Consider the following 27,310-nt stretch of genomic DNA (forward strand, 5'->3'; position numbering starts at 1 on the left):
GAGGATCAATGGTGTAACTCATGGGAAATTGCCTGGAGTGACAACCTTGTCCTTCAGCATCTCGGCAAGATGTTCCTCAGCAACTTCACACTGAGAATGTTCTGTAGACTGGCACAGTCCGGGTACATATTCTGTAAAAGTTTGTTTAGGTAAGATTTGTCAGGAAACAGGACAAGTGTTTCCTGACGCTACCTGGAGTCTGCCTGGAGGGCATTCCGGGGATCAACGTCCCCGCGGCCCGGTCCACGACCAGGCCTCCCGGTGGATCAGGGCCTGATCAACGAGGCTGTTACTGCTGGCCGCACGTAATCCAACGTACGAACCACAGCCCGGCTGATCCGGCACCGTCTTTAGGTATCTGTCCAGCTCCCTCTTGAAGACAACCAGGGGTCTTCCCGTAATGCCCCTTATTGCTGGTGGGAGGCTGTTGAACAGTCTTGGGCCCCGGATACTTATTGCGTTTTCTCTTAGTGTACCAGTGACGCCCCTACTTTTCACTGGGGGTATGTTGCATCGCCTGCCAAGTCTTTTGCTTTCGTATGGAGTGATTGCTGTGTGCATATTAGGGACCAGTCCCTCTAGAATCTTCCAGGTGTAGATTATGATATATCTCTCTCGCCTGCGCTCTAGTGAGTACAAGTCAAGTGCTTCCAGGCGCTCCCAGTAGTTAAGGTGCTTGATGGAACTTATACGTGCAGTAAAGGTTCTCTGTACATTCTCTGGTCTTAGTCATATGACGACCCGCCACTGAAGCTTTTGGTCATCTGACCGAGGCCTTCCGCTGATTTACCCCTCCATCTCTTTAAAAATTATGGTTATGATTCTGTATAAAGTAGGTCTGGTACCCAGTTCTAATGGGATACGATGTGATATTAGATTTATAAGACCAGTATTTTCACCAGATTGACCTATTGGCTTTCTTCTTCAATACTTAAAGTAGTCCACCAACTGCATCTGGAAATTCTGTGGTTGACAGGAAAATCTGTGGTTGAGAGGTGTTTCACAGTGGTGTTGTATGGACGTCCCTTGTGTTGGGTTACCTTTGGTAGTTATATCTGCATGAACAATATTCACGTATGATTCAAGTGTGACTCTTGATCGTACGGTATCAGCTCTCGAGGACACTGCCCAGGTCATCTCAGTTCATATCTTGGAATCTTAGGGTGCTGACAGACGTCACTGCTCTGTCGCTGTATCCATATATCCCTATAATGTAACAATCACTAGAAGTGATTGTTACCTTGATGGAAAGTTACAATCAGTAGGAGTGATTGTTACTTTCCATAATTCTGGGAGAACCTATTATCCATGACCCGTGTGTATGTGTGTGTGTGTGTGTGTGTGTGTGTGTGTGTGTGTGTGTGTGTGTGTGTGTGTGTGTGTGTGTGTGTGTGTGTGTGTGTGTGTGTGTGTGTGTGTGTGTGTGTGTGTGTGTGTGTGTGTGTGTGTGTGTGTGTGTGTGTGTGTGTGTGTGTGTGTGTGTGTGTGTGTGTGTGTGTGTGTGTGTGTGTGTGTGTGTGTGTGTGTGTGTGTGTGTGTGTGTGTGTGTGTGTGTGTGTGTGTGTGTGTGTGTGTGAGTGTGTGTGTGTGTGTGTGTGTGTGTGTGTGTGTGTGTGTGTGTGTGTGTGTGTGTGTGTGAGTGTGTGTGTGTGTGTGTGTGTGTGTGTGTGTGTGTGTGTGTGTGTGTGTGTGTAGTCACCTAGTTTTGGTTGCAGGGGTCGATTCATAGCTCCTGGCCCCGCCTCTTCACTGGTCACTACTAGGTCACTCTTTCTGCTCCATGAGCTTAATCGTACCTCTTCTTAAAGCTATGTATATATATCCTACCTCCACTACATCACTTCCCAGACCTGACAACTCTGTGACCGAAGAAATACTTCCTAACACCCCTGTGATTCATCTGAGTCTTCAGCTTGTGTGTGTGGGGGGGGAAGGGGTTGTTGTGGTTACGTTACAGCTCTTGGCCCCATCTCTTATCTGACAGTGAAAGTCATCAGCGTCAACTTAATGTCTTATAGACCCTGTCGTTTAGGTTTTAAAATGTTTGTGAAACGAGTGTGTTGAGAAGGGCAGTGACGGAGGGCAGAGATGGAGAATAGTGATGGAGGGCAGTGATGGAGGCAGTGACGGAGGTCATTGATGGAGGCAATATGGAGGGTAGTGATGGCGCGGGGCAGCTGAGTAAGAGTGCCAACAAAGAACACACTATGCAGGGTACCACTACAGGAAGAACGGTCGTCTTGATGTGCCGGAGCTCCCACATATACCACTATATTGAACCCCACCCAGTGGCATCCCTCTCTTTATCCCCTCCCTGGCAACCCATCTTTATCCCCTCCCTTACACCACCCTCTTTACCCCTCTCCCTGATACCCCTGCTCACCTCTCTGGCGTCGTCCGCTCACATATGGGTATATAGATGTGTCTGTATGCAAATATATATCTATGTAAGTGTGTACACGCAAATGTATCTGCCTGTATATAAATGCATGTAGGTGTACGTACGCGGGTGTACATGTACATACGTGTACAAGTGTGTCTTTGACAAATGATGAAGCTAAGTCTTGCCCAACTTATCTTGGGTCAGCCTGTGTTTAGTGAATGTTATTCATTACAAGTGAAACAGAGTATTTCTAGGCCTATTGTCATATATATTAATGTATTTACTTAAATTATAAAGTCATCCAATTTTTTCTACCCCCCTCCTCCTCCATTATCTTTTTCTCCTTTGCGATAACAGAGCTTCATGAACACTCCATTTCTGCTGTGAATGTGATAGGCCGTCCTCAGAGATGGCAGTTCCCAAGTAACAGTAACTCCAGCTCTGCTAAAACCTTTGAATCTGCCGTAGCTGATGGAGTGCTTGGTATCTTCATCGCAAGACTGAAGCCTCCCAGCTCTGACTGATGCTAGTGAAGTCTCCCAGCTCAAACTAACGTTCCTGAAGTCTCCTAGCTCAGACTAACACGCTTCAACACTATGTATGCAACTCATCCTGTGCGATGGTATGTGACAGGGAAACATAGCTGGCTTTTATTTCCATTGTGTAACAACTGTCATGTAGAATACGGTAGCAACACATTGCTGATGTATCCAATTTTGCTAGATTGAAAAAAAAGAAAAAAAAACTCATATTGGCTCCCCCTATACTCACTGGCACCACCCGCTGGCACCCCCGTACAAAGCACACACTGACAGCCACCCAATCCACATCTCACTGGTAATCCCCTCACCCCAGTCCAAGGGATTTCTGTCTTCGATACGGAGATATAATATCGTACAGGCAATGCCTCCACCACTTCCCACTGGCGTTCCCTCACATTCTTCATTCCCAGTGTCCACTGAACAGCCCATCTACTTTTTTTTTTATCATTCGAGAGAAAACAAACGTTCTAAGGTAGAATGATGCGCTCCGGATTGCCAGACATAAGACAAATGCATAATTTCCGTTGTATCTTAAATCAGGGAGAAATGAACGAATAACAGTTAATAAGATATTGTAGGTTTAAACACTGAAGGGGTGACGCGTAACTCAGTGGTCAGACGGGGGGAAATGAACTGTGGCAATTGTGTTTTGTTTGTCAGGAAAAAATGGGAATATTTCTTCCGATGCGAGTCTTGAAAACAGGGCGACCCGTTCCGTGCAGTTTTCGGTCACCCGACCGAAGCTTCCCGCTGGCTCAGCGGTCCACCCCGTGAAAGTGTAAATATCAAATACGAGGGTAGACAGGCTTTAAGTTCCCTTACATCCCTGCTGCCCCTTGCTCACCTACAAGTAAATAGATACCATTAACATCGTCTTCAAGTCTCTTCTGCTTCTATCAACTCTTCTGTACTCGACTGAAGAAGCCTACTGTGTAGGTGAAACGTTTCGAAATAAAGATACCTAACTGTTGCATATGTGTCTTACCTAACACATTAAATAGGTACCAACTGGCACTGTCTTGCCCCTGATCTTTCAAGACATTACTAGATCTTTTTTATAGACGTCTTATCCGTATAAAATTCACCTAAGCATCAAATCTATATCAACCAAAACGACCAGTGGGCCACAGAAAACATGATGCTCAAGGAGGACAAATGTCACCTACTTCTCTTAAAAAAAAGTGAAAAAAAAAAAAATCTCACACCATAGCACTTGACAGAACGAACGATAAATATAACGGAATTTAAGATAACAAGGTTGGATGATCTTATGTTCAGTGATCGCAACATTGTTACAACCACGTGAGAATTGATCAGCTGGGTAAAAAGAGCCTTTTAAAGAATAAATATCACGCCAGTGATCGCACTTTTTAAAGTCATCTGTCATCTCTTGACCGTAATATACACATACACTAAAAAATCTCTCAAAGGAGGCGACACTGCAGATCTGGAGAATGTACAATGAAATTCCACTGCCCTTCCACCCAGCAGCGCCGTCTTTCCCCATCAAGTTTCCTCCCCACCACTTACTGACACCCTTCCCACAACACACCCGCACCCTCCTCCCCACCACCCAGTAGTGTAACAGGGGTCGGGGTGAATGACTGAGGCCATTTAATGAAAAAAAAAAATGAACCATGTAATGAATAACTATTTTTTTTTCCACGTAGGTAATTATCATAAACTATTTCCTCTTAGTATCACATAGCAACACCATCAAGACTAATGGACTGAACGTATCGATTCCAGACTGAGGGACTGATTACCTCAAAGTCCTCCTCATCCTTTTCCTACCGTTTTTTTTTTTTTGTATTGGACTGATGAAGCCACTATGTGGTGAAACGTTTCCTCAATAAAGATTCCCAAATATTGAGCAAGTGTCTCATTCTTCAACTTGTCGGGTTTCTAAATCATTTATCACACACATTCTTTCAAATACTGAACTGCGGGTGTGATTACCTTCTACCATTCTTTGAATATATCTTGAATATATTCTTTGAATATATCTTGATGAGTGAGCCACCCTTTGTGTATATACACTGAGAACAACAGTGTATGTACACTTGAAAGGGAGTATATCTTAACATGTATACACCTGGAGTTTACTTTAATCCTTATATTAAGGATTAAAATATCCTTGACTGGTGGTGAGCAGACATGTTACCTTAATGACCCTCGTGTGCTCGATGGGCTTTAAACCATACAAACCAACCAATAATCTGTTAATTAAGAGAATTCGGATATCACTCCATTGCATACTGCCACGGTGACAACAGTCTCTGTTACGTACTGACGCAATACCAACAATTACCGCAACAGACTGATGCAATTAGTACACTAATATAGAAGGGCTAAACTCGCAGGGGTCTTAGAGTACTCCATTGCTTGAATGTTTAACCCAAGCAACAATCCTAATGTTTAATTAGTAATTGCTTAAATCACATACCTCGATCAATACTTGTAGCAGTCAACACTTAATCACATGTTTCCGTAAAAATCTAACAATCACTTTATTTTGGAGTGGGGCTAGTTTATATACCATAACATTTATACATTTTAACGTTCTATCGTTGTTTCGTTAATGTTAATACCTGTGATGTCTATATCATTCAACAGAATCCTATTCTATTTTTAAAGAGAAAAATAACCACTCAGCAAAACTCCATAGTCATCACCAGTCATACCTACCATCAGTACCCCAGAACACCATACTTACCCCAGAACACCATACTTACCCCAGAACACCATACTTACCCCAGAACACCATACTTACCCCAGAACATCATACTTACCCCAGAACACCATACTTACCCCAGAACATCATACTTACCCCAGAACACCATACTTACCCCAGTACACCATACTTACCCCAGAACACCATACTTACCCCAGAACATCATACTTACCCCAGAACACCATACTTACCCCAGAACATCATACTTACCCCAGAACACCATACTTACCCCAGAACATCATACTTACCCCGGAACACCATACTTACCCCAGAACATCATACTTACCCCAGAACACCATGCTTACCCCAGTACACCATACTTACCCCAGAACACCATACTTACCCCAGAACATCATACTTACCCCAGTACATCATACTTACCCCAGAACACCATACTTACTCCAGAACATCATACTTACCCCAAAACACCATACTTACCCCAGTACACCATACTTACCCCAGAACACCATACTTACCCCAGAACATCATACTTACCCCAGTACACCATACTTACCCCAGAACACCATACTTACCCCAGAACATCATACTTACCCCAGAACACCATACTTACCCCAGAACATCATACTTACCCCAGAACACCATACTTACCCCAGAACACCATACTTACCCCAGAACATCATACTTACCCCAGAACACCATACTTACCCCAGAACATCATACTTTCCCCAGAACACCATACTTACCCCAGAACATCATACTTACCCCAGTACACCATACTTACCCCAGAACATCATACTTACCCCAGTACACCATACTTACCCCAGAACACCATACTTACCCCAGAACATCATACTTACCCCAGTACACCATACTTACCCCAGAACATCATACTTACCCCAGTACACCATACTTACCCCAGAACATCATACTTACCCCAGTACACCATACTTACCCCAGAACATCATACTTACCCCAGAACACCATACTTACCCCAGAACATCATACTTACCCCAGAACACCATACTTACCCCAGAACATCATACTTACCCCAGTACACCATACTTACCCCAGAACATCATACTTACCCCAGTACACCATACTTACCCCAGAACACCATACTTACCCCAGAACATCATACTTACCCCAGAACACCATACTTACTCCAGTACACCATACTTACCCCAGAACACCATACTTACCCCAGTACACCATACTTACCCCAGAACACCATACTTACCCCAGAACATCATACTTACCCCAGAACACCATACTTACCCCAGTACACCATACTTACCCCAGAACACCATACTTACCCCAGAACACCATATTTACCCCAGAACACCATACTTACCCCAGAACACCATACTTACCCCAGAACACCATACTTACCCCAGAACATCATACTTACCCCAGAACACCATACTTACCCCAGTACACCATACTTACCCCAGAATACCATACTTACCCCAGTACACCATACTTACCCCAGAACACCATACTTACCCCAGAACACCATACTTACCCCAGAACATCATACTTACCCCAGAACACCATACTTACCCGAAAACACCATACTTACCCCAGTACACCATACTTGCCCCAGTACCCCAGAACACCATACTTACCCCAGAACACCATACTTAGAGCGGAAAAATAATGTAAGGGACCTGGGAGTAGTAATGTCTGAGGATCTCACTTTCAAGGATCACAACAGTGCCACGATCGCACGTGCAAAGAAAATGATAGGATGGATAATGAGAACTTTCAAAACGAGAGATGCCAAGCCCATGATGATCCTTTTCAAATCACTTGTTCTCTCTAGGCTGGAATACTGCTGTACATTAACATCTCCATTCAAAGCAGGTGAAATCGCAGATCTAGAGAGTGTACAGAGATCCTTTACTGCACGTATAAGTTCTGTCAAGCACCTTAACTACTGGGAACGCTTGGAAGCACTTGACTTGTACTCGTTGGAACGCAGGAGGGAGAGATATATCATAATCTACACTTGGAAAATCTTGGAAGGAATGGTCCCAAATCTGCACACAGAAATCACTCCCTACGAAAGTAAAAGACTGGGCAGGCGATGCAAAATGCCGCCAATAAAAAGTAGGGGCGCCATTGGTACACTAAGAGAAAACACCATAAGTGTCCGGGGCCCAAAACTGTTCAACAGCCTCCCATCAAGCATTAGGGCAATTGCCAATAAACCCCTGGCTGCATTCAAGAGAGAGCTGGACAGATACCTAAAGTCAGTGCCGGATCAGCCGGGCTGTGGCTCGTACGTTGGACTGCGTGCGGCCAGCAGTAACAGCCTAGTTGATCAGGCCCTGATCCATCGGGAGTCCTGGTCATGGACCGGGCCGCGGGGGCGTTGATCCCCGGAATAACCTCCAGGTAACCTCCAGGTAACTTACCCCAGTACACCATACTCACCCCAGTACTCCAGAACACCATACTTACCCCAGTACCCCAGAACACCATACTTACCCCAGCACCCCAGAACACCATACTTATCCCAGAACACCATATTTACCCCAGAACACCATACTTACCCTAGAACCCCAGAACATTTTACTTCCTCTAGAACACCAGAACACCATACTTACCCCAGTACACCATACTCACCCCAGTACTCCAGAACACCATACTTACCCCAGTACCCCAGAACACCATACTTACCCCAGCACCCCAGAACACCATACTTACCCCAGAACATCATATTTACCCCAGAACACCATACTTACCCTAGAACCCCAGAACACTTTACTTCATCTGGAACACCAGAACACCGTACTTACCCTAGAACCCCAGAACACTTTACTTCATCTAGAACACCAGAACACCATACTTACCCTAGAACCCCAGAACACTTTACTTCATCTAGAACACCAGAACACCATACTTACCCTAGAACCCCAGAACACTTTACTTCATCTAGAACACCAGAACACCATACTTACCCTAGAACCCCAACAGACTTCCGTACGTGATGTGCACAACCCACCCAGTTAGTGTGATGGAACATAACACAGACATATAACTGCCATATGGAATAAGACAGATGCAAATGGCTTATGCATCCTTTTTTTTTTTGTTTAATATTTCAAATTAACCCCCTGGACTCCTCAAAATTAGTAAACCAATAACTCATTTAAATTCATTTAGAAATAACAGGGAATTAAGAAATCACCGTTACACTAGCCAGAACTAGACGCTGGTTTTATTACACTGGCTGGTGACCATCCAGGTCCCTCCCCTAGGAAATAATGTATGTTCGTTGGACACAGACCGATAAGATCAGCACTAGTAATCTATCGGTTATATTGTTGTATGTGTCTATTTTTCATTTTCTTCTTCTTCTTCTTCTTCTTCTTCTTCTTCTTCTTCTTCTTCTTCTTCTTCTTCTCCTTTATATAATGATTATTATTAATAGTATATATAATCAAAATTCTCTCCCCTTCCTTCTGTGGTGGCGATATCTTCATAAAAATATATTTGTGCTGTTATGGGATAGGCCATCCCGAGAAAGATGGTAATTTCCAAGTAATAGCATCAGGAGCTCTGCTGGAACGAAGCCTTTGAAGCTGCCGTAGCTGATGATCACTCGCCGCAAAACTTGATATCCTCATCGCCCAACTGAAGTCTACCGCCTCAAGTTGACTAAATTCAACATTATATATATATATATATATATATATATATATATATATATATATATATATATATATATATATATATATATATATATATATATATATATATATATATATATATATATATATATATATATTTATGATAGTTTTTCCTGACGATTAACCTCGTGTCTCTGGGCGCCTCTAGGTAATACTGTCATTGAATCTCCAGACGAGTACACACGTTTCTCAAACTTCTAATCTGGAACGCCCACAGTACCGTTGCACAGTTCGCATCGCAACGCAGTGTGAAGTGCGCAATGCAATGGGCGACATAGATTACAAAGAGAAATCGAAAATGGATCTGTTAAAGTAGACTGAATGACCTAAGTTTCAGTGAGCAAAATATTTTGTTTTCAGATTTTGTCCCGAGGGGCGAGTTTCTTGAGCAAGGCGCTCGTTCTGTGAGGGAACATACCGGCGCTCGTCCTGTGAGGGAACATACCGGCGCTCGTCCTGTGAGGGAACATACCGGCGCTCGTCCTGTGAGGGAACATACCGGCGCTCGTCCTGTGAGGGAACATACCGGCGCTCGTCCTGTGAGGGAACATACCGGCGCTCGTCCTGTGAGGGAACATACCGGCGCTCGTCCTGTGAGGGAACATACCGGCGCTCGTCCTGTGAGGGAACATACCGGCGCTCGTCCTGTGAGGGAACATACCGGCGCTCGTCCTGTGAGGGAACATACCACCGTAATGATAGCAGTTGTTAGCTCAAATAGCTGATATGCCATTGGCGATACCACCGTAACTCTAACCTTGGCTATTTCAGCATTCAAGTGTCACTGCCTCTACGACGCATCATTACATAATTGCAGCCATTGCTGCAATACAGCACAATTATAATGTTCACTAGCGTTAGTGGCACTAAGTCTATATTTTAACCCTTAATCTGTCTAAACGTAGATCTACGTTTTCACCGCTAGCACTCCGAACGTAAATCTACGTTTGGACAGATTAAGGGTTAAAACTATTGTGCATACTAAGACGCAGTCCTGGAGAGTGAGGGTCATCCTCTTCTCACACACACACACACACACACACACACACACACACACACACACACACACACACACACACACACACACACACACACACACACACACACACACACACATACACACACACACACACACACATACATACACACACACACACACACACACACACACACACACACACACACAAGGTGGACAAAGACAGGATGTTCCAGAGATGGGACACAGCAACAAGAAGACACAGTTGGAAGTTGAAGACACAGATGAATCACAGGGATGTTAGGAAGTACTTCTTCAGCCACAGAGTAGTCAGGAAGTGGAATAGTTTGGGAAGCGATGTAGTGGAGGCAGGATCCATACATAGCTTTAAGCAGAAGTATGGTAAAGCTCACGGTTCAGGGAGAGTGACCTAGTAGCGACCAGTGAAGAGGCGGGGCCAGGAGCTTGGACTCGACCCCTGCAACCTCAACTAGGTGAGTACAAGTAGGTGAGCACACACACACACACACACACACACACACACACACACACACACACACACACACACACACACACACACACACACACACACACACACACAGAGTCTTCCCTCTCTAACACATACAATATCTGAACAAGAGACACAAGACGGGTCATGGCGTTTTATTGCGAATACGTCTGGTCCACCAAGAACTTTACCAATTCCCGGTGAACGACGCGTCTTCGCAGTGAAACACCATAACACCACCACCGTGTATCGTATTTTCACACTGTCGGTATACTCAGCTACTCTGTTACTAAGACAGAGGTAAACTCAACGACTCCTAGCCACCGCTATCTCTACTCTGTCAGTTTCCACCTTTACCATAGTATAAACTCTGTTAATAGATGTGCAGACAAATTGATTTAGAAAGACACATAAGCAAACACATAAGAAAGACACATAAGCAAGCGTTTCGGTCCTTGGACCGAAACGTTTTCTAATAATATAGGCGGTATATACCGCCTATATATAGTGCCTTTTTAACCTCTGTATGTTAGAAGTGATCAAGGCACCAGGACCGAAACGGTTTCTAATAAATATACATTTACAGTATTAGAAACCGTTTTGGTCAGGTGAGCAAACACTAGGATCCTAGTGTTTACTCACGTGACTTTCTAAAGCACCTTCACCATACTGTACCTAATGACACTCCCTTTTATAATGCTGTACAGAGTCACTGTTTCCTAAATTGCCCCCATTATCGACCCCTTTAAAAATTTAACAGTTTTCCATTACAAACCACCAGTGATTTTCCTAACCTGTAGTCTGCTCTCTTACTGCCGGTTTATCGGTTGTCTTGTGTCCTACGACGTTAGCATGAATTGTTATTGTATGTTTTTTTCTAACCTGTAGTCTGCTCTCTTGCTGCCGGTTTATCGGTTGTCTTGTGTCCTACGATGTTAGCGTGAGTTGATATTGTGTGTTTTTTCTAACCTGTAGTCTGCTCTCTTACTGCCGGTTTATCGGTTGTCCTGTGTCCTACGATGTTAGCGTGAGTTGTTATTGTCAGATATTATTTAAAACTACAGTACTTCGTGTATTGTAGAGATATTGTAGATAATGGTTCAGAGGACCGACAAGTTGATAAATTAGGCACATATGCAACACTTGGGTATCTTTAGTGTGGAAACCTTTCGCCACACAGTGGCTGGTGATGATCAGAAGGAGTTTGAGGTAATCAGTCCATCAATCAAGGCAGATGGACTGATTACATCGACTTCAAGCTGAGGGACTGATTACCTCAAACTCCTTCTGATCTTCATCATTTTCCATTGTATTGGACTGATGAAGCCACTGTGTGGCGAAACGTTTTCACAACAAAGGTACCCAAGTGTTGCACATGTGTCTAATTTATCAACTTCGTGTATTCTCTGTAATATTGTCAGCGATATTTCCGGAGTTTACACTGGAAAGGGTTGATGCTTATGACGATAATACAACTGTGGTCATTCTCGTTTTGACTGAGGAACGTGTATGGTGTTATCGACACTATGTAGGCAGGAAACGTTTCGCTACAAATGCCTCCTTCAATCCCTCGTGGGGGAGGGGGGAAACGTCTCCTCAGTGTCTTGAATTATTCTTATGTTTATGTAGATTCTTGTTTTCTGTCCCCAAGTTCAGTGGGTAGTCAGAGAGTACGTTATATACCTGGGCGAGACGTTGTCAGAATGAAGACCTACTCTACAAACTCATTCACTTTCGGCAGCATGCGCTAGTGAAAGCAGAAAGTAGTGTTCTACTATATAGAGAAACGAGAGGGAAGTCAGCGGATCTTGTGAAGTCAGGCATGAAGGGATTGTGGGGTTGTATATGGAGGAATTAAAGTTAAGAGTGGAGCCGCTGCTGGCGGTGGATCGAGTGAGGAGGAGAAGGAAGAGGAGATGAATCGAGAGCGTGGAACAGGCACTCCTCAGCACTAAGGTGTGAAGGCTACTATTAAACTCGTTTTGACCGCCACAAAAAAAAAGTGTTGTCAAACAAGCTGATGCTTAAAGATAGAGAACGTGTTATGAATGTCACCTGTCCTCTTACTTGTACTTGCTTTACTTATTAAATGGCATAAACACACATGAACACGCACACAAAAATAAACACACACTTGTACATACAATATATATATATATATATATATATATATATATATATATATATATATATATATATATATATATATATATATATATATATATATATATATATATATATATATATATATATGCAAAACAACCACTCTGTGATCTTATTGCATATATATATATATATATATATATATATATATATATATATATATATATATATATATATATATATATATATATATATATATATATATATATATATATGCAAAACAACCACTCTGTGATCTTATTGCATATATATATATATATATATATATATATATATATATATATATATATATATATATATATATATATATATACTGCTTGAGCAGTATACCTGTCTGTCTGTACAGGAATGCATGTCTGTCTCTTTCAAGCTTCCATTAACGCTTACAGTAAAAAATGAAGGTCGGGAAAGCCGTGAAAGCTTGCTTCAATATTTCACCAGCTAGCTTCTCCTCCAGCACAGAAAGCCAGTGTGATGCAGCCAACCATATTAATTAAGGTTTTAGTTTCAGCCACTGGAGGTAGGTATGACTTCCATTCAGTCAGTTAGGCTGTTAGTCAGTCTGTCAGTCAGTCAGGCTGTTAGTCAGTCTGTCAGTCAGTCAGGCTGTTACTCTGTCAGTCAGTCAGGCTGTTAGTCAGTCTCTTAGTGTCAGTCATTCAGTCAGTTAGTCAGTAAGCTAGTCAATTAGTCTCTCAGTCTACATCGATGATTAGTACCACGAAATCATAGCGCGAGATGGACAACACGAATACATTGTGGGGAATAATGCTTGTCAGTAACTTACTTACAAAGACAGCTGTTTATTCTCACGCTGAGATATTTATTCCCACGTTTGGTTATTTGCTCCTACGGTCGGTTATTTATTCCCGCGGTCAGTTATGCAGAGTCGAAATATGTATAATATCATTATGGCAAACTTTAAACAATAAATTAGGTTAAAGTAAGGAACTGGTATGCCATAAAGTCTATGTACCCAGGGGCGCCACGCGTACATTGAGAGACAACACAATAAGTGTCCGGTGCCCAAGACTGTTCAATTGCCTCCCAGCATATATAAGAGGGATTACCAATAGACCCCTGGCTGTCTTTAAAAAGGCACTAGACAGGCACCTGAAGTCAGTACCTGACCAACCGGGCTGTAGTTCGTACGTCAGCTTACGTGCGGCCAACAGTAACAGCCTGTTTGATCAGACCCTGATCCACCATGAGACCTGGTCTCAGACCGGGCCGCGGGGGCGTTGACCCCCGAAACCCTCTCCAAGTAAACTCCAGGGTTGAAAATTTTGGATTGGGCTTCTTAATTGAGGAAATACAAATCACTATTATTATGCAGCAAGCTCCTGAGATCCGACCTCTCACACACCGGGTAATGGACACTCTTTTTTTTTTTTATTATTCGCCGGTATTCTCCCGGCCCGGGTCTTCTCCAAGTAGTGGTGTCCCGGCCTTGGCTCCCTATCTGGGGAGTGTCTCGAGACTTAAGTCTCCCATGGGAGGAGGTACAAGTACCTCCTCATCTTTGGGACCAAGTGTCCCCAGGCCTAGCCACATTCCCCGCCCTCACGGGGCTCGTAGGGAGAAGCTAGGCCTCTGGTCTGCCATCTACCCCGCCTCAAAGGGGCTCGTGGGGATGGCAGTCTTATGAGCTGCAGATGGTAGCAAGCTCAGGCCTCTTTGACACTCTGGTTTCTCAGCTACAAGCTTCTCCCAAGAATGAAACACTTACCCATATGTTCCGCCAGCCAGTGGCTTTTTCCACCGTTCTTCTCCGCAATGGACTGAAGCAGCCACTGGCTGGCGAAACGTTCCCTCAGTAAAGATTCCCAAATATTGCACGAGTGTCATACTTCAACTTCTCGCTTTTCTAAACCATCTGTGTCACAAAAAGTTTTTTTTTCTTTGGCCATCCTGAGAGCCTAGCCAGTTCATATATATATAATTATTGTCGAAACCAGAATTTACCAAAAACTATCGGGCTTAAAATGGCAGTAATGATTAACCTTTTATTATCAAATATGTTGTGTAGGTAGATGAAAAAAATGGTATAGCTAAAAAATATAGAAAGTTCCATTGAATAGCTGAAAATATAGAAAGCTTCATTGTATAGCAAAATACTTTGATACAGAAGATAAACATATACTTTTTTTCATGTCACCTTTTGGCAAAAATGGAAAAAAAAAATGGGGGAAAAATGATCTCTTACAGGTACATTCTGATGGAAAATTTTGAAACGTGTCCAAGCGATGATCTTGAGGCTTCAATAATGGAACAGTAACGGAATTCATTATTCCTACTTCTTTTTCTAAATATATTATTTAAGTTAATTATTCTAGACTGTGGCAAATCCTGCAGGGAAGAAAATGGTTTAGAAAGACACGTAAGCAAACACTATAACATATTTATTAGAAAACGTTTCGGTCCTGGAACCTTGAACCAGAAGTGATCAAGGTTCCAGGACCGAAACGTTTTCTAATAAATATGTTATAGTGTTTGCTTACGTGTCTTTCTAAACCAACTTGTCGGTATTTATTACCAAGGTTTATACCAGGGAAGAAAATAAACGGTTGTAGAGCTTTCACGGCTTGTAGAGCTTTACCAAGTCACGATATAGTAAGACTCTACACAGAACGCTACACTGTTCCAATAAAAGGTTATCCAGCAAGGAGTTGCTTTCGTTACTATTGTTTCCAGTAGGCTGCTTATGTCCTCGTGGCAGGAAAAACTATCATCCCATGACACCAGATATTTAAAACTTTAGGTGAGCCGAGAAATCATAGTGGTTTTTAGTCGGTAAATTGATAGTCAAATGTTGCGTGCCTCGTGGTGTAATACGAGTACAGCCATTGGATCCGCTTCACATAGCTAAGTTAGGCAAGATTTGTCAGGAAACAGAACGGGTCTTAGTCGCTGGAGCTTTTGGTCAGCTGACCGACGCCTTCCGCTGGCTTTCCCCTCCACCCCTTTCAAAATTATGGTTGTGATTATATCCATTTCATTTTTTCACATAGCTCCAGGAACAGAAATTTGACTCTGGTTTTGGGCTTTACTCTGACACGAGCTGAGCTCCAAAATGTCGAGAATTTAGCCAATTGAGCAGAGCATCATAGGGTTTGTGATTTGTGGCATTTTCCTCCACTTTACCACGGGCACCGGGGGGAGGGGGCATACATGGCACACAGGAAGGTAAACAAAAAGTAACACTTCTGTAGATAAATGGTTAAGAGAACCAGCAAGCTGATGAAGAATGAGCACTTGTGCAACAAGTGCTCATTCTTCAACTTATCGATTTTCTGAACCATAAGATAAGATAAGATAAGATTTCGTTCGGATTTTTAACCCCGGAGGGTTAGCCACCCAGGATAACCCAAGAAAGTCAGTGCGTCATCGAGGACTGTCTAACTTATTTCCATTGGGGTCCTTAATCTTGTCCCCCAGGATGCGACCCACACCAGTCGACTAACACCCAGGTACCTATTTGCTGCTAGGTGAACAGGACAATAGGTGTAAGGAAACGTGTCGAAATGTTTCCACCCGCCGGGAATCGAACCCGGGCCCTCCGTGTGTGAAGCGGGAGCTTTAGCCACCAGGCCACCAGGCCACCATTACATTACATCTATCAGACACAGCAACATCTTGCAATCTTGATACAAGGAAATTATATACGTCTGCCTAGCCTATAAGTCTGACTTACTTACGCTAATGGATTTGTCCAATGGTGACTCCGCCTCCTCCTGTTTTTACTCCTCATTGCAGTATATAAGCCACTTCTCCCAGCATATGCATAAAACAGTTAAAATATTAATCATAATTTTGAAAGGGGTGGACCGGTAAGCCAGTGGAAGGCCTCGGTCAGATGAGCAAAAGCTCCAGCTGTGGGTTATTATATGACTAAGACACGCGTCAGGAAACACTTGTCCTGTTTCCTGACAAACATTATACATACCTTATGCTGTTCTTTTCTTAAGACTGAACACAGGCTGAGTGACTGATTACCTCATTCTCCTCATCTTTCACAGTTCTTCTCGGTATTGGACTGAAGAAGCCACTGGCTAGCGAAGCGTGTCCTCAGTTAAGATTCCAAAAAGTTGCACAAGTGTCTCATTCTTCAGCAACAACACTTTTCCATTTTACTGCTTTAAAAGTCATTATTCTTTGAAAAATATTTCATTTTCAATGAAGACAAATTCCAACTACTCCGTTATGGAAAACTGGAGGAAATAATAACTAGAACTGAGTATACTACAAACTCCAATCACACAATAGAGAGGAAAAGTAATGTGAGAGACATGGGAGTGGTAATGTCAGAGGATCTCACCTTCAAGGATCACAACAATGCCATTATCACATCTGCTAGGAAACTGATAGGATGGATAATGAGAACATTCAAGACAAGAGATGCTAAGCCAATGATGATCCTTTTTAAATCACTTATTCTTTCTAGGCTGGAATACTGCTGTACATTATCATCCCCATTCAGGGCAGGTGAAATTGCAGAGCTGGAGAATATGCAGAGAACCTTTACTGCACGTATAAGTTCCATCAAACACCTTAACTACTGGGAGCGCCTGGAAGCACTTGACTTGTACTCACTAGAGCGCAGGCGAGAGAGATATATCATAATCTACACCTGGAAGATTCTGGAGGGACTGGTCCCTAATATGCACACAGCAATCACTCCATACGAAAGCAAAAGACTTGGCAGGCGATGCAACATACCCCCAGTGAAAAGTAGGGGCGTCACTGGTACACTAAGAGAAAACACAATAAGTGTCCAGGGCCCAAGACTTTTCAACAGCCTCCCACCAGCAACAAGGGGCATTACGGGAAGACCCTTGGTTGTCTTCAAGAGGGAGCTGGACAGATACCTAAAGACGGTGCCGGATCAGCCGGGCTGCGGTTCGTACGTTGGATTACGTGCGGCCAGCAGTAACAGCCTCGTTGATCAGGCCCTGATCCACCGGGAGGCCTGGTCGTGGACCGGGCCGCGGGGACGTTGATCCCCGGAATGCCCTCCAGGTAGACTCCAGGTAGGTTGCCGTCTAAATGTTCCACTTCACCTGTCTAAATGCCCCACTTCACCTGTCTAAAAAAAGAATCCCACTTTGGTTAAAAGGTTCAGGTTTAGGATGATTGACATTTAATAATACTGGAAGTGATGATGCAACATTTAGCGTTGCAGTGGGAAGTGGTCAGAGGAGACACTGAAATAATTGATATGGCATTCACTTGGCGTGGAATTAATCAGTGGGGACGCGGCAACACTGTCATCACCAGCACCAGCAACTACATCAATTTGAACGCCAACATAAGCACTAATTCCAGCACCAGCAACAACACCAGTCTGAGTGTCAACACTAGGATCAACACTAGCATCAGTGTTTTTAAGTACTACTATTGTTAGTGATTTATGAACTCTAAGCCTTGATTGACTGAAGCACCGTAATTGTTCCAGTACCATAGCTGGAACAATTCACAGCTAAACCACATACCAGAAATAAGAACTGGACGATGCTTCGATCCATCGAGTACCAATTCTAGTCGTGAGTAAGAAAGAATGTGTTAGAAGGATGGGAAAGAAAGCCAAAAGTCAGGTCAGAGAGCAAGAGGAAGAGGCAATGGCGGTAAATCAACGGTGTTACATATCACACACTATATCTTAATACGACACAGTATGTGGTTTATGGCATTTGATTGAGATGTTTCGCCCACCAGAGATTATCATTTCACACAGAGATGGGTAGAAAGTGAGCATCCCATCTCTGTGAGGCTGGTGAAAGAAACGCCTCAATGAAATGCCACAAACCGCATACTGTGAATTATTAACATGCAATAAAAGTTAGGTCAAGTGAGAGGTGTTCTCAAAATCAGAAAATCTACAGAGACAAGACTCAAGTTGGGAAAATTGTTTACATGGGCTGATTCAACAAGATGGCGCTTGTGACAGCTGGGAGTTTAAACAGCTTATGGAACTGATATGAACTCTAACACAACAGTTAAAAAAATCCTGTTCATAGACAACAAAAAGACGCAGTACCGTGACTTGAACAAAAAAATAAAGAGTAAATGGACCAAGTCGGACAGAAAAGTCGTCGTAAGCTTCTCTCTATGTGCGGGTTATTTGTGCAAAAACGTGTTGTTCATGTTAGCAAAGTGAACACATTGTGCTGTTTAGGTCTGATAGAAACTGAGCAGGAAACAGTTAACACACGAATTATATTCTCTCTCTCTCTCTCTCTCAAGGAGGATGGTGGGAAAAGTGCCTTGAAGCCTTGATTATCAACGGAATGGAATGGAATCTAATTACCTTCCATTCCCCAGCCTCTGTATGACCCATGAATATTAGTATATCGAAGTATTTCATTCCCGCGAAATGAAAATTCACTAAGATTCTGTATATTAAAAATACAAGCAGAGGGAAATGCCTTCACATTTTTACCGTTTCACAAAATGGGTTGAAAATCCTGTCAATTAATTTGAAAGCTTTGAAAGTTTCCCAGAAGTCATAACAAGACGAGCATGGTAAGTAACCTGAGATAATGTTGTCTAGCAGAGGCTGTAATAATCCAGAGATCTGGTGTCTTCTCTTGCTCTTGGAGTGAGAGGCATCCCTTGGTGATTGTTCCAGCGTTGAGGCTGGGGTTCTTCACGATTGTTCCCATGATAGTGCTTCCATCGTAATGATTGTTCCAGGGTTGAGGCTGGAGTTCTTCACGATTGTTCCCACAATAGTGCTTCCATCGTGGGTTGGTGACGCCATTTTAATGATTGTTCCAGGGTTGGTGCTGTAATTTTACTCGATTGTTCCAGGGTTGGTGCTGCCATTTCAGCGACTGTTCCAGGGTTAGTGCTGCCATTTTAGTGACTGTTCCAGCGAAAAAGTCAAGAATGAATGAGCATAATTATCTGCAAGATGATCATGAAAACATCAAAACATCAGAGAGAAGACCAGTGTTTTCACACCGTTGGATTAACCAGCTAAGATCTGTTATCCTTCCTCAGCGCTCGTTCTCAAGTCCAACCCAATCTTCTGTAATGCACAAATGACCTGCACTTATGAGATTGGAACTTATGACGACATTTCGGTCGGACCTGGAACATTAACCAGTCACACAGAAGCGTGAAGAGAAGGGAGCCAGAAGGAAGGAAAGAAAAAATTCCCAGGACGCCACCCATAATAGTTGACTAACACCCAGGTACCTATTTACTGCTTGATAAACAGGAGCAACAGGTGTATGGAGTCATGCTCTCCTTCATGCTCCCGGGACTGGACCTGGGTCCTTCAGTTGTGAGCTGAGGACGCTAGCGCTCAGGTGAAAGCAACCTTTGCGTGAAAGATGTCACCGAGTATCACGTACAACAACCCCCAGCACCATAATGGAACAACCAAGAGAGGATAAGAGACGCACGAAGACAGACGTACGAAGATAAGAGAGACGCGAAGACAAGTGACACAGGCTCCCATGTATGAACGTTACTGCACAGAAGCAAAACGTTGAACTAAGAGACCTTAGAATCAAGATCACAATCACACGAGGAACCAGAGAGGAAAACGTGAGACCCAGGAATGTAATGGGGACGAGGAGGAAAAACAAAAGAAGTAATTCGAAAATGCAATAGAAATAGAGGCTTCACTAAAGCTACTTCATATCAACATCTGAAGGAAGATGAGAATGATAAAATAATTATGAATAAAGAAAGATGAGGAAATCCTTACGAAAATTGACAAGAATGTTTGCGAAGAAGTAAACAGAAAGTTTCCGAGCGCCTTCACAACTGAAAAAAAAAGGTGGATAAACAATACAAGAAAGAGGAGGGAAAATGCGACGTCACGTAGAAATACCAAACAGAGAAGCAAAATTGGGGCGTTAAAGAAAATGCTGAAGGAAAAGAACGTGTCAGAAGCAACAGACCCTGACAAGAATCACATTGCATATTGTAAGAGGAAATATCAACAATCAGCAGACCCCTTTCACAAATTATCAATAAAACACAAGGGCCAGGAAGTCTGGCAGAAAACTGGAAGACGACTTGAATAATTCCGATATTCTTAAAGGGTGGCAGACAGGTGCCATTCGACGAAAGAAATCTCTGACAAGCATAAAACGCGAGGTTATGGAAAAAAAAAAGTAGGATAATTGATTCAAACGTAGATGTTAGGGAACTTCAGGAGGACTTAAACAAACTCTATTCTTGGTCAGAAAAGTGGCAGATGCAGTTCAATGTAGATAAGTGCAAGGTTCTGAAGCTTGGGAGTGCCCATAACCCTAGTACTTATAAATTAAATGATGTAGAACTTAGCCATACAGATTGCGAAAAGGACTTGGGGGTTATGGTGAGCAGCAACCTTAAACCAAGACAGCAATGCCTAAGCGTACGTAATAAGGCAAATAGATTACTGGGATTTATATCAAGAAGTGTAAGCAACAGAAGTCCAGAGGTCATACTGCAGCTTTATACATCATTAGTAAGGCCTCACCTTGATTATGCAGCTCAGTTCTGGTCTCCGTATTACAAAATGGACATAAATTCGTTAGAAAACATTCAGCGTAGGATGACTAAATTAATACATAGCATCAGAAATCTTCCTTATGAAGAAAGATTGAAGACTCTTAAGTTACATTCACTTGTTAGACGAAGAATGAGGAGAGACCTGATCGAAGTGTATAAGTGGAAGATAGGTATTAATAAAGGGGATATTAATAAGGTCTTGAGGATGTCTCTCCAAGAGAGAACCCGCAGTAATGGATTTAAATTAGATAAGTTTAGATTTAGAAAGGACATAGGAAAGTATTGGTTTGGAAATAGGGTAGTTGATGAGTGGAACAGTCTACCTAGTTGGGTTATTGAGGCTAGGACTTTGGGTAGTTTCAAATCTAGGTTGGATAAGTACATGAGTGGGAAGGGTTGGATTTGAGTGGGACTTTCACATCAGAGCTTATTTCTTGGGTAGCATTGAAAATTGGGTTGGGTAAATGTTTTGTTAGTGGGATGAATTGTAAAGGACCTGCCTAGTATGGGCCAGCAGGCCTCCTGCAGTGTTCCTCCTTTCTTATGTTCTTATGTTCTTATGAGACAAGTGGAGCACCAGGAGAACGTGAGTGTCACATAATTCTCCATCACGGGTTCGGAAAGAGAAGCCTACGTCTGACAACCCTAACAGAGACCTAAACAGGTTGATGGAAATTGGAGACCAAGTATGTAAGTTTATTTAGGTACAGGTACACATAAATACAGTTACATAGATTATCACTCATAGTAGCATATGTGTTAATTACCTAGGATAACCCAGAAAAGTCAAAGTAACTTATTTCCACTGAGTTCCTTGACACACCCTCTCACAACACTAAAGGTTAATAATTATAAGGAGAGACTTCAGAAACTGAAGCTGGTGACACTAGATGATCGAAGGGAAAACATAACATACAAAATAACAAGAGGATTTAATAGAGCGGACATGAAAAGACGATCAAAGGCAACAGGAGGGCGCCGTTGAAAGTTATCAACACAGATGGGGCACGTAGATGTCGGTAAATATCTGGACTCAGAGGAATCTCCTGGAGTCTAGCCATCCATATATGCTGTGGATGGCGCAAATGACTCGCTTCCTCAAGACTGCCGTAACTGCAGGCATCAAGAGACCACCAAGTCTTCACTCACGACACGCGTACAATTTGTGGCTATTACAGCATCATCCAACAAGGTTTATCAAGCCGCTTTAATAACGATTGCGTGTTTGCTTGCTTCCATGCATGCGTTCTTGCTTGTGTTATTGCGTGCATACGTGCTTGCATACTAGCTTGCAAGCATATTTAAATTATTTTCTTCAGTGTTTGCTTGCGTCCGCTTGCATGCGTTTTTTGGGTTTGATTGCTAGTGTGCTTGCTAGCTTGCGCTCATGCGTAGTTGCGAGATTGCTTGCCTGTTTACGTGTGTACAGAGGGGAGGTGGAGTAGTGACTAGTCCTAAGGAGAGAGAAAGAAAGAGAGGGGGAGGGGGAGAGAGGTGCTTGACTGTAAGCTGCAGGAAAGAACAGATGGGCTAGGCAGAGTTCCCACTCTCCTCCTCCTCTATCCCCTCCTCCCAATTCCCGCATCAGCCATTACACCTTAGTTACATTCCCCACCAAAAACACCTCTTCTAATGCTTCCATCCCCCACCCACCCCTGACTTTGACAGGCAGTTTCAGAATAGACAGCAATGAGACGGCAATGACAGGGGGTTTGTAACACAATTTACGAGAGGATTGATGGTAGTTAGGAAAGCGATGGTGGGGTGGTGGTGGTGGAGGTGGTGGTGGTAGTGGTGGTGGTGGTGGTGGTGGTGGTGGGCCAACACTTTGGGTAGACAGAGGAATACAAGAAGCCAAGTGTCTTGAGAAAAAGACATTATGGGGGGGGGAGGAGGAGCCAGTATATCATAAAAGAGAAGAGGGGAAGGAAAAGGAAAGAAGGGAGAAGGACGAAGAGGAAAATAGAAGAGAAACAAATTAGTAGGGGAAGAGTAGGCGGAGAAGAAAGAGTGGGATAGAGAAGGACGAAAGAAGAAATGAGAGGAGGAATGAGGAGAAGAAAGGAGCTGGATGATAACAAAGTAAATAGGAGCCGGGAAGAGGAGTAAAGGATGAAAAATATGAAGAAGGAAAAACAAAAAAGAAATGAGAGGAGAAGAACAGGAAGAGGATGAGGAGGAGGAGGAGGAGGAGGAAAAAGATAAATTGAGAAGGAATGTGGGTTGTCATAGAGTGCAGCAAGGCATTTGTCTGGTTCCTTCACCGTTTACCTGGACCTCAGAAACAAGCCACCATCAGTACACCTGTATGTGTGTGTGTGTGTGTGTGTGTGTGTGTGTGTGTGTGTGTGTGTGTGTGTGTGTGTGTGTGTGTGTGTGTGTGTGTGTGTGTGTGTGTGTGCGAGTTTGCATGCGTGTGCGCATTTTCACATGCGTGTGCGCATTTTCACATGCGTGTGTGTACGAAGAACGGTGCTGCTTTTGATGGGAGACTGCGACAAAGTATCAGTATATCTTTTTCACTTTGATTTGCACACACGCACCCCGTCTCCCGCACGTACACACGCACACGCACGCACACAAGAGTGCAACCAAGTGCATGCATTGTTAATGCCTCTGCAGGAGGGGTGGCAGAAACAGCAGCATGGAAGAATCAATCACGATGCAGCAACTGCAACAATTCACAGCCGAGTCTCATACTAGAAACAAAAGAGCTGGACGACGTTTCGGTCCACCCTGGACCATCATCAGGTCGCAAGTGGGAAAGAAAAAAGAGAAGGAAGTCAGAAGTCAGGGTGGGAAGGAGTGGAGCCAGCAACTGCAGCAGCAGGTAAGGGAGGGCAGGAGCCGGGCAACAGCAATAGGTTTACCCTGGATGCCTGGATAAAGGATCACCAGACCACAACACTGATGGATGAGACTATATCGGCTAAGAGACCCGTCTAACAGGAAGGGATTGCTGCCCCCAGCAACACCACCTTTCCTGGGAGACGTGGAACCAATATCATCAACCATTATCATGTGTTTAAGGGTTAAAAGTACTCGCACAGGCACCATAAAGAGTTTACTAGACTGTGTAGCAGTGATTGCCAGAATTAAGGTCAGGCGATCGTCACGTGTGGTAAAGGAAGGCCCCGCAAGCAAATTTCCGATACTGCGTAGATATCATGTTCTTTGCTATTGTCTTTGCACTGACATAATTTTATGTTTTGTCATGGTTAAGTACAGTGGGAGGCGTGCAGTACCGTGCAATTCTCAGTGTATATGTACTGAGATGTGTGTGTGCGTGTGTGTTTTTCTCTACGTGTATATATAAAGAGAAGTGTGTATCTCTGTGTATATGCACTGAAAGGTTTATCTCTTACTTTATATACACTCTGATGTGTTTCTCTCTCAGTACGTATATATATACATTTAGAGGTGTGTGTGTATTTCAGCGTATACACACCGAGGGGTGAGTGCCTCTCAGTGTATAGAACGTATCTCTTAGTGTATATACTACATTAGACATCCGTATCTCTCATTGTACACACATCGAGAGGTGTTTATACTTGATTCCCATTTTAGGGATTAGAGTATCCTTGACTGGTGACGTACAGGTGGCATGCAGCCTTAATGACGATGTTCGTGTAGTTAACAGAATATTAAACACAAAATATCATGAGATGAAGAGAGAATTGCTAACTTACGAGACACAGGGAGAATATTATTTTAGTTTCTATTTTCGTTTAGCATTTGACTCTACGTCGTTCTCAAACTAGCATTCAGCCTCTCCTCGTGCCCAATCGTATTGGTTTCTAGTTCTTCTGCTTCTCTCTCTCCCTGTCTCCTTTCTTCCACCTTGCTCCGAACTTCTCCCACACTCTCACCCTACGCTCTGGCTTCCCTACAGTCTTCGGTGATATCTTTATCTGGGAGACATTTCGTCGGCTAGTGGCTTCCTCAGCTCAGTACAGCCAAAAATTACAAGATGTGTAGCAGTAGTTTGAGGTGACAGGCAGACGTATAAATATATAGACAGGATTGTAATTTTACTACTCTGCATATTTATATTTATTAATATTTTTTACATTGTACGGTGTGTATTATTATCCTTTATTATTATTATTATTATTATTATTATTATTATTATTATTATTATTATTATTATTATTATTATTATTATTATTATTATTATTATTATTATTATCTCGTTCATGTTACTGTGCATATTATATATTTTACTTGATGTCGTAAAACTTCTATTATTGTTCTCCTCAGCTGGGAAGACAATAGCAATGTTTTGCGATGTTTATTTCTTATGACGCAGTTGTGTCAGGTACGTGAACAGGACGCCAGCATTATGGGGTGAAACAAGTTGTAGCTTGCTCATCTCTGTTCCCATACTCAGGTTAATTGGCTAGAGCCATGAAGGGGGCATGGCCTCCTTACCTGTCTCATTGCTTTTCTTTATTACCTGCGTCTTTTCACGATCTTTTGATGTTTTGCGAGTGTTGATGAGTGATTATTTCTGTTGTCTTTTCCTCAATTACAAAAGCATCTTAGAAACTTCCAGAGAATACCTGGAGGGCTGCCTATGTGATATATTCTGTCAGAGCTACCACTTGGATGTGCTGCTGCTGTAGCCTCTCGTTTAATTCTTCTCTTCGTAGTCTTTATTCCTGGGTTTGTAAGTCTGTACACAGCTCTGGGAGTGAGTGTATGCACCAGTTTCTTGTGAATTTGTTTCACAAGGGTCACAGTTAGGATGAATTTAGCTATGTTTCGAGTCTTACAGAATTTTCCTGTCTTGATATCCTTTTATTGTCCAGAGTCTTTCTCTAGGTTTGTGATTTCCTTAACTATATGTCTAATATCACAGTCGGGGCATAAGGGAATTACACTACCTTACATTATATATGAGTCTTTGTCATGGTGTTGAGATCTCTGTGTGTCCACTTTAACTGTTGATTGGTAGCTGGAGCTGCTCCATGTTTACTCTCGTATGCCAAGGTGAAGGTTACTGTGTTACGATATTAGGTCTATCTTGGATAACCTGTGTAAGGTACTGTTGATGTTTGGATCATGTATAACGTAAGTACCATCATGTTCATGTCACAATGTACAAAGTGTAGTCATTTCACTTATTAATTTTAAATAAGGTATTGTAAATTGTTTTGTATTATTACGATCATTAATAAATTATTAAACGTACAAAAGTACATTTTCTCTTCAGACATTAAACTAATTTGAAATAATTTGTTGATAGTCGAGTTTTTCACCTTCCTGGACATTTTAGTTTATTTATGATGATAAGGAGGGGTTGTTGAGGTAGTTCTGAGATTTAGAGAGGGAAGAAAGACTTGAAGAGCGTATAATTCTCTAGTGGAGGGAAGACGGGGTAGGGGTTGTCCTAGGATGGGTTGGAGGGAGGGGGCAGAGAAGGTTTTATGTACGAAGGGCTTGGACTTTCAACCCTGAGTGAGAGTGTTAGACAGGAGCGAGTGGTGGCGAATTTTCATAACTTGACGTGCTGTTGGAGTGTGAGCAAAGTAACATTTATGAAGGTATTCAGGGAAACTGGTTAGCCGAACAGTGCCTGCACTCTGAAGGAGGGGTGAGGATATGTTGCAGCGCTTTAACTGTAGTATAGTCGCGCCTCTGACAAGACAGTGATGGGGTAAATGATGATGAAAGTGTTTCTTCTTTCTCGGGCCATCCTACCTCAGTGGTGAACGGCCGATGCGTTAATTAAAAAAATAAGATTCAGATTCACCTTTTTAGCTGTAAAAAAACCATACAGAGGAAGTGAAATGTTGACCTTCGTGTCAAGACCTGCATACAGGTCAGTCAGTATG

This window comes from Cherax quadricarinatus, chromosome 10, assembly GCF_038502225.1.
Source record: "Cherax quadricarinatus isolate ZL_2023a chromosome 10, ASM3850222v1, whole genome shotgun sequence".
NCBI lineage: Eukaryota > Metazoa > Arthropoda > Malacostraca > Decapoda > Parastacidae > Cherax > Cherax quadricarinatus.